This window comes from Barbus barbus (genome assembly GCF_936440315.1).
Source record: "Barbus barbus genome assembly, chromosome: 41".
Lineage (NCBI taxonomy): Eukaryota > Metazoa > Chordata > Actinopteri > Cypriniformes > Cyprinidae > Barbus > Barbus barbus.
Window position 1 is genome coordinate 23377182 of NC_136719.1, and position 13488 is coordinate 23390669.

A 13488-nucleotide genomic window follows, 5' to 3' on the forward strand; every position below is an offset into this window, starting at 1 on the left:
CTCTGAAACCGGCGAAAGAAATTCACTAGCGTTCTTGTCCTGATGGCAGCAGAAAGGGGTGTGGTGACTGATTTCCCAGAGGGCGAAGCACGCCGAATTGGTACATAATGATAAGGAAATATCAAAACATTAGAGTGTGGAGATTTGAAAATGGATTTGGGATGAGAGTGAAGGAGATGAAGTCTCCACGTCTGCGTGCACGGAGCAGCGACTCGACAGCCCCGAGCTTAGATTTCCACAATATTAAACACATGATTCATGTATTGATGTCATATTTACAAGATCTAATTTTCTGTTAAAGATTCTCTTTTTATATTGCCATGTGGTGCCATCATTTGTCCTCTGAGCATTTAGCTACTATTACAGTATGTGAAAAGACTCAAATCAACATAAAATCTAAATTGACCCAAATTACTGTTTTTAATACTCGTTTCTGAACGTATCGTGGATGATTCATCAGTGCACATTATTTCAAAGAAGAAAATATTTGTTTTGGATAGAGTTACCAATGAGAAGAAAACTGAATCATTCTGACCATTTTGTGAACCAAATCAACTGATTCACTCAAAAGATTTGATTCATTCACAAGACCACATTTCAGAATCCAATCAATTGCCAGTAGATGAAATCAAGTCCAACCTTGGAAAACTTGTGTAAACTATTTTCACTGAGAAATTGCAAGTACATTTCTAAATTCATTACAAAGAATCAGCAAGTAACACACTGAATTAGTATCTTTGAGATATTTTGAATCAGTTTTCATTTTTATATTGTTTTTTAATTTTCATTTTAGTTAAAGTTGTAGTAATTTTGTTGTAGTTTTTTTTTTTCCTGTTATTTATCAAGTTATAATTAATAATAATAAAAAAAATGCTGCTTTGGCAACTAGCTGAAATAAAATATTTGATTTTATTTCAGTTAATGTTTATTTTATTTCAATGTAACAAAAATGTTTGTTTTTATGGTTTTAGGTTTAGTTCATTATAATAACTGCCTACAGCTTCAGAAATCGCTAGTTAATTTCAAAACTACAAAGAATCTGCAAGTAACACACTGAATTAAACATGACATTTTGAAGTAGAAAAACTGAAATAGTAACATACTCCAATAATATTTATTTATTACCAGATTTATTTCAGTATCTTTGAGATACTACTATTTTTATTACTGTTTTGTATCAATTGAATTATTTTTTTATATTCTCTCCTTTCATTTTTAGTTAAGATTTGTGGTGGTGTAATGTTTAGTAATTTTTATTCTCATATATATGAGAACTAAGTTTTATATGAGAACACGCACACACAAAATCAAAATGTCTGTATAGTTTATTAATTATTATTTTAATTTTGGTGAATTTAGTACATCAAGTTCAACTTAAAAATTAGAAATGTTACCTTGTCAAAGAGCTAAAATAAATAGGTTTTAATAATTTACTTGATTTTATTTTAGTTAGCATTTATTTTATTTCAATTAAATAATGTTCAAGTTTAGTTCTCTAATATGACCCTGTGTACAACTTTTTTACAGTACATATTTCCTATTTCAGTGTCTTCTCGCGTCTTCATAGCATTGCAAATGCCATTTATATGCCATGCTATGTTGTTCCTGTCTGTTACTTTTACTGTGTCCTGCTTTGAATGATTGTCAACACTGCGACAGTTAGCCGTTGTGCTACTTTCCGATATGACATCCGCCGCGCTACTTTCCGATATTAAAATGCAAAAGGCCTAAAAAGTGCTCCTGAGCAAAAATAAAAAGTGCCCTAATTCCTGTTCAAAAGGTCGCGGTGATGAGTTATTGGGGAGTAAGCACCTGAAAGCTATTCCCTTGTTAGATTTGACAGAGAGGCTGTCATTTCTCCCTTTAAAAATAGTGAGATGTAATAAATGGTCATTTGTGAATGTGTTAGCTACCGGCAGAAAGAGCTCCGCAGCTCTGACTGCCTCATGTGAGAGTTTAACACGGTGAAATATTGTCCCCATTGTCAGTTGAGCACTAGACGTTTTTGTCGAGATCAGCAGAAAGGCAACGTTGATTCCATGACTTATTATTAGCAGTTACAAGTTTTGATAATTATTTAAGAGGCCTCTTTTAAGTCAACATAACATGGTATTCACACCTCACACTTCTGCAATGTGACATTTCAGAGTGAAATAGCAGAACAGCACTATTTATTGAGAAATGACTGGCTCATTGGAAGTGGACTCATAAATTAAGTGTATCTTTCAAATGAAACTTATTCACATCAACACACAACTATGCATGATGAAATCAGCAACATGCATTGAAACAAATAAATAAAGTGTTAAAATGTATACCTTTAATCTTCTCTTCGGATAAAAAAAAAAAAACATCTGCAAATGCATACCGTAAATTTAAATTTTGATGTCACCTTAATCGTAAATAAAATGCAAGCCTATGCATTCACATAAAACATTAAGGAAAGGGAAGTGGTGTGTGGCCAAGTATGGTGACCCATACACGGAATTTGTGTTCTGCATTTAACCCATCCAAGTGCACACACAGTAGTGAACATACACCCAGAGCAGTGGGCAGCCAATGCTGCAGCGCCCGGGGAGCAGTTGGGGATTTTGTGCCTTGCTCAAGGGTCTCACCTCAGTCGTGGTATTGAGGGTGGAGAGAGTGTTGGTTATTCACTCCCCCACCTAAAATCCCTGCCGGACCTGAGACTCGAACCCTTCAGGTTACCTTGTAGGACTTGTACCTTCAGGTTACAAGTCCGACTCTCTATCCATTAGGCCACGACTGCCCTTTAAACGTTTGAAATGGACATAAGGATGATGTAAAGGTTATGTAAACATACCAAGCTTTTAAATGTAGATGACCTGGTGCAACAGCTTTTGGGAAACCTTGTTTGAGTTGGAAAGATTGTGGCTCTTTCCTGTTATCCTGTCTCAGATTCAGCTGTCCTGTCACAGTAAAAGGCAAATCAGTCAGAAAGATTTTTTTTTTTTTATTAATATTATTTTTATTAAAAAGAATGTATTAAATTGATCAAAAGCGACAGTGAAGACATAATCATAATGCTATTTCTATTTCAAATATTGGTTTTATATTCATCAAAGAATCCTAAAAAATAAAACGTATCACGGTTTACACCAAAATACGAAGCAGCACAATTGTTTTCAACACTGATAATCAGAAATGTTAACATGTTAGAATAATTTCTGAAGGATCATGTGACTCTGAAGACTGGAGTAATGATGCTGAAAATTCAGCGCTGCGTCACGGAAATAAAATACATTAACATATTCAAATGGAAAACAGTTATTTTAAATTGAAATAACATTCCTGTAAGGTCTGTTTTGGGTTTTGTTTCTTGTTCATGTTTTCATGTCTTTTATTTTGAAGTTTGGTCATGGTTCCTGTTTTGTCATGCTTCCCTTGCCCTCATGTTTCATTGCTATTGGTTCCTTTGTTCTATGTGTCATGTTCTCATTGGTTGTTCTTGTCATGTGACCCTCATAGTTTTGTATAAGTTTGCTAGTTAGTGCAATTGTGCCTTGTCGTGTATTATCGTTGTAACCTGCTGTTGGTGAGTTTAGTTTGTTCATGCCACGTCAAGCCTGTTCATGTCAAGTCTGCATCTGTTTGGATCATGTTTGGATTATGTTTATTCACTTTGTAAATAAACTGCACTTGGGTTCATACTACACTCGCCTTCAGTGGACTCCCTCGTTACAATTCCACACTACTGTTTTTACTGTATTTGATCAATAAATGCAGCCAAGTATTTTTATTATTTTTTTCCCAACATAAATCAATTACACAATAATTATTGTTACATGTGAAAACATTGCTGAGGTGTTGCTATGCAGTTGATAAGGTGTTCTGGGTGGTTGCTAGGTTGTTTCTAGGTGTTCTAATAGCCAAGCCCTATGATAAAACCATAGGGGAAAATCTATGGGGAAATCTCAAGTCAGATCACTTGTCCTAAACATGACACATTTGTCCTAAACACTATTATAAGGTATCATTTATACCTGTAACAAATGCACTGTAAAAAACAAAAAAAAAAACAAAACAAAAAAGTTGAGCCAGCTTAAAATTTTCAAGCAACCAGCTTTTCGCAGATTTTTGAGTTCTCTCAACTTATTTTTGTAGGAGATTCTCAACTTTGTGTTGTATAAACTTAAAACAACAAGTTGAGAACTCAAAAATTTTAAGTTGGCTCAATTGTTTTTTTTTTTTTTTTTACAGTGTGGTTTGGGACAATTCATCATGTTTGTAAAAATAAAGGTTCCAAATGGAGGTTTTTGCAGCAAGGCCAAATAAAAAATATTTTTGGTTCGCCAAAGAACCTTTCAGTGAACATTTAGTGATTTCTTAGTGTGAAGAGCATTGTAATCAGCTAAAGAACATTTTCTAGAATGTTTTGTGTAATGGAAAGATTCCATTTTGAACTTTCTTCATGGAACCATTGATGCCAATAAAGAAGCTTTATATTCAAGAGTGTAGAAAGCATCCCTAATAAACAATTCTTCTGCCAAGATATATATAGCAGAAACATAGTAGAGCATTATTTATAGAACCCTCAACCAATCAGATTTCAGAACCTGAACTATCCATTTTAGAACACACATTTATATCCCATACATATTCAAATCCATCCTCCTCCCGTTATTTAATAGGCATTGTAGGCCTTACCCAGGTGGCTAAACTGTGGATATTCAGATGCTCCAGACTCGAGCATCAACATGACAGTTTGAGGTGGAGAACACTATTATTAGTTTACCTCTCAGCCATGGCATTTTATCACTGTTGCATCTGATGGTCTCCAGCTTTAAAAAAGAGAGGAAGTTGTGCATCTCAATCCGCCCGTTCATATTTCATAGGGCACGGTGTCATAAATACAGGCAGCGCAGCTGACCTGAGCTATTAGTTACACACCTCCAATGGGCGTGGGACAGTTAGTCTCTGGCAGGGACACGTTTTCCATGAAGTCACTCGGAACGGGATCCTGCGCTGAGAAATATCGTACGCGGGCAAGGAGACGCCAACGCAGAACTTTGTATGAATATGAAAACACAACGTGGCCCAAGGTGGGAAAGAGAAGTCGAAGAGGGACAAAAGATGAAAGCAGTACCCAGCCAGGAGTAAAAAAACATCCATGTAATATCTGGTGCTCGGCTGTCGGAGAGGGGTTGCGGGAGGGCAGCGTTTGGAGTTCAAACAGCAGGTCAGATTGTAGGTCAATAGTGAGTTGCACTACAGGGACTCTCGGTTTTCCCTCAGCGTGGCTCATAAGTTCTGGTCGCACAACTCGCCTTTCGCTTTCTGTCACTCTCGAGCCACGGAGAGTAAATGTGTGGGAGTCTGACACACAAAGATATAAAGTCTTCGTGTCATACCAAGTTGTAGTCTTGCAAAGCCACACTTTTCGGCAGGAAGTGCCTTTGCCGTGTCAGGCTGTACGAGGTTCAATGTATGGAGGCATGTAAAAAAATAAAAGCAATAATAGTGAGATAAAATTTTTAAAATATTGAACATTTCACATTGTAAGACAAAGTTCTTCAATATGAATTTGTTCTAAGCTTAGTACCTTTATTAGAAACAAAATTGTGTTATCTTAGTATTATTGATATACTATACTTTCATATTTTTAACTTTAATTTTAGTTAAAATTTAAACACATTTAAGTAAACAAAATTATTTTTTGTTTGTTTTTTAATGGTTTTAGTTTTAGTTAATGATAATAATCCTGGGTCAATGGCACTATTCCTTATAAGGCTACTAGAAATAAATATATTTATGGATTAAGAAATTATGCATTTAAATTCAATTTAATATGATTATCAAAAGTTTTGTTGTATCTATCTTTGTGATCCTAATGAAATCCATCTTTCAGAATACATATGACTTTTGAATACCAATAATATGAATTTCAGGTGCATTTGAGATTATTTCATTTTAGGGTCTCTTAACTATTTTCTTATTAGCATGCATATTACTAGAGTATTAGCCATTAATTAGTAGTAATTAAGCACATATTAATGCCTTATTCTACATGACCTTATTCTACATCCCTAATCCTACCCAATACCTAAATATGACAACTACCTTACTAACTATTGATAAGCAGCAAATTATGAATTTTTTAAGGGAAAAGTCGTTGTTAATAGTAAATAAGTGTTTACTATTCTACAGTAACTGACAGCAACATATGACCCCCAATAATTCAAGAACCGAACATTTGAATGTCAATCAATAGAGAAACAAATGTGCATTTGCTGATAAACATTTGCATGGGCACAAAAAAAGAAGAAAAAAAAAAGCTCTATTGCTTACCAAGGCTGCATTTATTTGATCAAAACAAATGCAGTAAAAACAGTAAAATTGTGAAAAAAAACTACAATTTAAAATAATTTCTATTTGATTATAATTTAAAATGTAGTTTATTTATGTGATGCAAAAACTGAATTTACAGTATCATTACTCCAGTCTTCAGTGTCACATGATCTTTCAGAAATCACTCTAATATGCTAATTTACTGCTAAAGAAACATTTCTGATTATTATCAATGAGGAAAACAATATTTTGTGTAAACTGTGATTAGTTTTTTTCAGGACTCTTTGATGAACAAAGTTCAAAAGAACATTTATTTCAAATACATTTTTACTGTCACTTTTGATCGATTTAATGCATCCTTGATGAATAAAAGTATTACATAAAAAAAAAAAAAAAATCTCACCATTGAGTTTTCACACTTAAAGGGGTCATCGGATGCACAATTCACTTTTCAGGTTGTTTGAACATAAATGTGTGTTGGAGGTGTGTGTACTCATCCATCCTATAATGATAAAAATCCACCCAGGGTTTTTTTTTTAATCCCTATTTTAAAATCCCGTTTCTCAGATCAGGCTGTTCTGAGATTCCTGTCAGAATGATGTAGATCTGTACAAGGCCGTCTTCCCTTAGATTCGCCCTGAGTCCGCTGAGAGCTGTCCTCCTCCGGTGCAGGGGAAGACAAGATGTCTCCGATTAATTGAGGTGTTTTGTTGTTGGATGTAATAATGAATAAAGCAGTCGTCATTTACTCCTGATGTAACGAGGGGCCAGAAGCGTGTGGATCCATTTGCAGATATCTTTAATAATCAAAGTCAGGGTCAAAAAGGCAGTGTTCAAAACAACAGTGGCAGGAATATCAGAGGCAGAGCAGAGACATAAATGATACCGGGCTTGAGTCAGGGCAGGCAGCAAAGCAGTCAGAGTTCCAGAAAGCAAGATCAGAAGGGCAGGCGGCAGAGAATCAACAGTAGTCAAACAATCCAAAGTCATACACAGAAGGGTCACAGAATCACAAGGTGAACGCATAGAAATGTCAGCCGGGGCAAAACAAGACTTCGCAATGAGAGTGAGAGTGAATTCTGTTTAAAGGGGTGGTTGATTGCGATTTCACTTTTTTCATTTTAAATAGTGTGTAATGTTGCTGTTTGTGCATGAACAGTATCTGCAAAGTTGATGCGCTGAAAGTTCAACGTAAGCAGAGATATCGTCTTTTAAAAATCAGGAAGTTTAATGCCTACAAAAACGACTCAAATGGGACTACAACGAGATACTTCCCGGGTTTTATACGTAACAAACCCATACATTTACATCAACCCTCCCTCTACGGAGCATGCAAAAAAGGGGGCAAGGCCATGTTCTGCGGCTTTGTCGAAGAGGAAGAGTTATAGTGGAGAGCTGTAGCCATGCCGTCGAAAGTGTGTTATTTTCACCCAGCTGGCAGGTCTTCTGTGTTCGGGCTTCCTACGGACGCTGTAGTTCGTCAACAATGGTTAAAATTTATGTTTGATTATGTTCCTGACAATTACAATCGTAACTTAGCTCTCTGTGCTGCGCATTTTACGGAAGACATCTTCCAGAATCTACACGAGTTCAATGCCGGATTCAACCAGAAGCTATTACTAAAACATGGAGCAGTTCCAACTTTAAAACCAGAGGCAGCAGTTGTTGGGCCACAACCTGTAAGTAAGATTTAATCATTTTAAATGTATTTGCATGTATAATTTCAGACGTAAAGTTTTAGTTTTATCAAGGACGTAAACAAATGCCAACGCTGGCTTTAGTAGCCAGTTAGGTATGCTATTTCGTGTGTCTATGACAAACGCGTACAAACATTTTGGACCCGAATTTGTAGTTATGTATTAATTTTGTAAATGTATTTTCCATGTATACTTTATGACGTAATTTTTCATGTAATTACTCAGTCATGTATTCAGTTATATTAAATGTTTAATCAGGAGAAAACCGTATCTCAAAAGCTAACAAACAGCAGTAGCATTTTCAAGTAACAGCATATCGAAATTCTTTGAGAGAATAATAATAAAAAAAAAATTACCATTCAGAAACGTTTTGTAAGAGCCGTGTTTGCGGAGGTTCTGCTTGACTCTCTTCATTACCGCTTTCTGGGTCTGATTCTGGCTCAAACTGATACGGCAATATTGACACCATTATTTACATTTGACCGGAGCACATGCAACTGTCGCCCGTAAAGGTAATGGGTGTGAAGTTTTCGGACAATGTGCAGTACGCAGTTTAGCCAATCACAACACACCGGCCCAACTAACCAATCTGAGCCCATTGCCTGTTTCTGAGGGAGTGGTTTCATAGAATCAGGAAGTCAACCGGTCGTTCAAATAACAGAGGAGAAAGCGGCTTACAATAAAGGTGAAATTTATGAAAAATAAGGCATTTTTTAACAAACGAAACACGAAGACATGTTATATTGCACCCCATAAACACAATCAAGCAAAGAAAAAAGGCAGTAAACCACCCCTTTAAGTAGTGTGGGTAATGGGGAACACCTGTGCAGGTGATTAGTCTCTGAACGGGGTGTATGGGAAATGGAGTCCGGGAAGGTCAATACTCAGGAGAGGGTGCCCTCCGGTGGCCATCGGAGAGAGCCACAGAGGTCTGATTCATGACACCCGACATCTGAGCTGCTGAAGATGCAGAGGATTAACGGTATTTTCGCTTTTATGCCGATCCGCGATCTGCCTAAATGCATCTGTTCGCGCGATTTATTCGTGATCCAGCTTTATCTACAGAAGTGAGAATAACATTTTTTTTATGAATCTTTGCAAATTGCCTTTCCTAATAATGCACTTGTTAGTAAGTTTTGCAGCTAAAGTAAACAGTACTGCTCATCACTAGGGGTGGGAGAAAAAAAACGATCCATCGATGCATCGCCATTCTCTCTCCAACGATTCTGGATTTTGAGCGTAGTTTTTAACCAGATGTGCGATGACGCGGAGTTTGCTTTAGAAACACTCGTATTCTGCTTGCTTCCAATTCCTCACACACATACACCACTCGAACCTTCCGTAAAATAATTTTTCCTAAAGTTCGGAAAGGTTGAAGCGAATGACAATGGGCTTCATTGCACAGGATGCGCTGTGAGAGATGCACGCTTTGTTTGATGTTACACTTGAAGTGTGCGGTCTCGCCCGACGGTATTTTCCTTACAAATGCTTTACGAAGTCATCATTTATGTGGTTTGGAATGCAGTGGACTTATATATTTAAAATATGAACCTCACTTGATTTGTGTAGACTGCTCGCGCATGCGGCTGTGCGCGACTCCGTGTAAGTGGTTTAATATCCGTGCAAAATTAATGTAAACAGCCAGTTATGTCATAAGGGATTAAACGGACAGAACAAACCACATTAATAGATCTCCCGCTGTCTATGATGTCGTAGTAAAAAACAACAGTAAAGATGAAAAATCACTCACAGTTCTTGAATGGAAAACGTTCAGATCTTAAATACTGTTGTTTGTTATATGTTTCTATGCTCCTCTTTATTATTTGCTACTTGCTTGTATATTTTGAAGTTATATTAGTATAAAATTCTTAACATACAACTGTTTTAATTATTATTTTTTTATTTGTAATTATTTTAAAAAGTACTTATTTACTTATGTAAGGATATGCAATTGTAAGGATTTTAAAATTCTCAAGTCGGTAAACTTATTAATTAATAAGGGGGGGGGGAAAGTAAATCAAGAATCGTTCTGGAATCGGATCGTGACTTCCAGAATCGGAATCGGATCGGATCGTGAGGTGACTAAAGATTCCCACCCCTACTCGTCACCCCACGGAAGAGAGGGGCAGGGTCAGCAGAGCTCATTAGCATTTAAAGCAACTTGGACTAAAAACGGCTTGCTGAAAACAGAGCTGATTTTGACAGGGTAAAGAAGGTGTTTTTTTCACTACCATTGAGAAATTTTAACCAAAGTATGTTATAGACTTTTTATTAAGACCCTTAAAGAATCATATCAATTTGTGGAAAATGGGCATCCGATGACCCCTTTAAACTGGTGTTATTTTATATTATTTTTTCAACTGTATTTTGTCAATTCTTCACAGTAATTTCTAAGAAATAATAAAAGTCCCTCCTCCTAATATCACCAGCAACATCCTAACAAGCAGCAAATCATATCTGTATGTTAACCATAATCTATTACCTAAAAAGCAATGAGCCCCCCAATAAAACTTCCTGTTTCAACAGGAAACCAACAAACTGCAGTATTTAAAGCTAACGCTTAGTTGTTTACAAGTAGCTAGAGTGACTTTTTTCTTCAGGAATCTGTCAACAAGTCCATTCCTTTCAAAGCAGGCAAGCAGAACTGTCGGCTCATCACCCTTCAATTAAACCCGTGACCACCTGAAAATCCTCGATTGACATTTCCTCCCCTGATTGTGTCTCATCCATTTTTTAATTGCGCTCATTCTCTCTCGGCCGTTCCCATGAGGTGGGTGGACTGCAGTGGTGGCCACTGTCATTCGTCAGGGATGACAGGAGCGAGAGATAGAGAGAGAGAGAGAGAGAGAGAGAGAGGCACCATGCTACTTCCAAAGCGAGTGTTGATGTGTCAGTCTTATCACACAGCCGAGCGCTCTGGAGGCGACATCCTCCACTGAATCAGTGACATTTCACGGACGGTGCAAATCTATCCGTCTTTGTCAAGCGTCCCTTCATCCTCGCACAAGCACACATCGTTTTTCGCATTCCAGGAGTTAGCATATTGATCACGGCAGAGTCGCTGAAGTGTGGAAGCCATTTTTTCCCCTCTTTTTTTGGGGCTAAAATGGACACCTTTAGTCTAGTGGTCACTGTCAGTTTCCGGTGAGCTGCGTTTTAATCCCACTGCGTGGGTGGTCTGGGTCACGGGTGTCACAGCGTGTTGGTATGCTGAATGGAGGAAGGCTTTTTTATTCAAAGGCCTTTTCTCTTTATTCAAAGCCTGCTCTAAACGCAATGTTTTCCTGACTTCATGTGGAACGCTGAGTTGAGTGAATGGAAAAGTTTTTGAACTTCGTAATTATTGTACATGCCCAACACGGATGAAGAGTACCTTGAGGTCAGGACTGAACTCTCTCTCTCAAGAAAAGAGTTTAATTTAGTCTTGCTTAACTTTTGTTAAGTAAAAATGTCTAAAAAATCCTCAAAACAAGATACCTTTACTGGAGAAAGCAACATTGCATCTTGAAGGGATAACAAACATGAAATGCTATCATTTACTCAACCTTATGTCGCTCCAAACCTGCGTGACTTTTTCTTTCTGCAGAACACAAAAGAAGATATATAATATTATAACTGCGGAGGGCGATATACGGGTAGACATGATTGACCGGTAAAAATTTTTCAACCAGTAGAGATTTTTGACTATCGTTTCTATCCCGGTTACATGCTCACGTGATGTTGCTGTGCAACGTGGTCACAAAAACTTATTGTTTGCATGCATTTTTAAGCATGGTTTAAAAACAAGTGATGTTAAGCCTATGAAACGCAATCAGCAGCGAAAGAGAACTCATTTCGCTATATGCGTGCACTGAGCGCTCAGAGAGGCGCGCACGTGAAAGCGGTGCTCATAGTGCTCGGGAGTATTGAAGTTATTTTTGCCGCTTTATAGGCCTTGAACAGTTAAATATACACACTTTTATTTGTCAAAATGCCAGACTTTGCAAGTATCCTCATAAAAGTAATTTGGGTCTTAAGTGAAAGGAAACAGCTGAGAAAATAAACATATGTGTAACTGTACATTGGCTCTGAGCAGCTCTTAAAGTGACAGCAGTCTAATTTTCCTGCTGTCTGTATTTCACTACCTGGTCTCATGACGGAAACATGGGAAGTTGGGAACTTTTTCGCAAGACGCGAAATACGTACCAATAAATACATATCACTGCATTTTCCGACATAAATTAACAAGTAAAACAGCGAGGACTTGTAATCGTTTTTTTGTACACAGTTGATTACAGCTCCATATGTTTTGCTTTCTGGATGTAACAGCCGGCATGGAATTGGACTTATGATGCAGAATCCTTGGGTACGAATCCTGTGAAAAACATGACTCACGATAAAAGAGCTGACAAATGAGAATTTAAAAAAAACACTAAAATGGCAAGCATTTACGTCACATTCGCTTTTGTTCATGCTATTGGGTAAATCACGAAATATATATTTAATTTACACACAGTGAATAATATTCTGTGTTTTTATATTTTATTATATAAAGTATGTAGCATTTCTTATTTATTTGTTCTAATATAGTTTTTTGTTCTATTGCTTGTAATTAGCTACTTATTCTGTTTGTAAATCGCTGACTGTTTCCTTGTCTTCAGTGAGCTTGAGTTGTTTTTATTTATTTATGCTAGTATTAGTTTTTTATGATATTGACACTGGTGACAAGAATTATGAAATTTCTATGGTATCAAAATTGCGATATCATAAGACCTTATTTAAAGCAAAAAATAACTATATTGTGATAAATATTGTTACCGTGAAATAAAATTACTCATATTGATATAAGATTTTGGTCATATCTCCTACCCCTAATAATACCCAATAAAGTAAATCAAATTTAGTGTGTATGTTTATATATATATATATATATATATATATATGTTGTTTTGTTTACTGTGTGGAGACGTGCTGATATCGCGTTTGGTCTCGTTCTGTATCGTGTATCTTGTCGGTGTCTACGCTTGCTTGGCCATTTATTGTGAAAAAATAAGGAAAGTGTGTTCAGCTGAATTCAATTAGTATTTTGTTAGATGGGTATAAAAAAAAATATTTTCAACGTGTGTTTGGCAGTGTTATTTTAAGGATTACTGATTAACTACTGTCGTTTGATTTGTATTTGTTATTTATTTCAATTTTAGTTAAATTATGTCTGAATTTATTATGTCTGTATAGGCCTTTTATTAAATTTGAGTTTTGTGTTATTTTAATACTTCAACAAACTAAATGGAAAATAAATAATATATATATATTGAATGTGTATATGTGCGTGTGTGTATGTATATATATATATATATATATATATGTGTGTGTGTGTGTGTGTGTGTATGTGTCACGAATCCGGTTCATGGTCTTCCGCACACTCACCATCAGAGGTCGCACTTCCATCACATTGACTCTTGCACCACACTACTGTTGCTCTTCACCCACGGGGACTACAAAT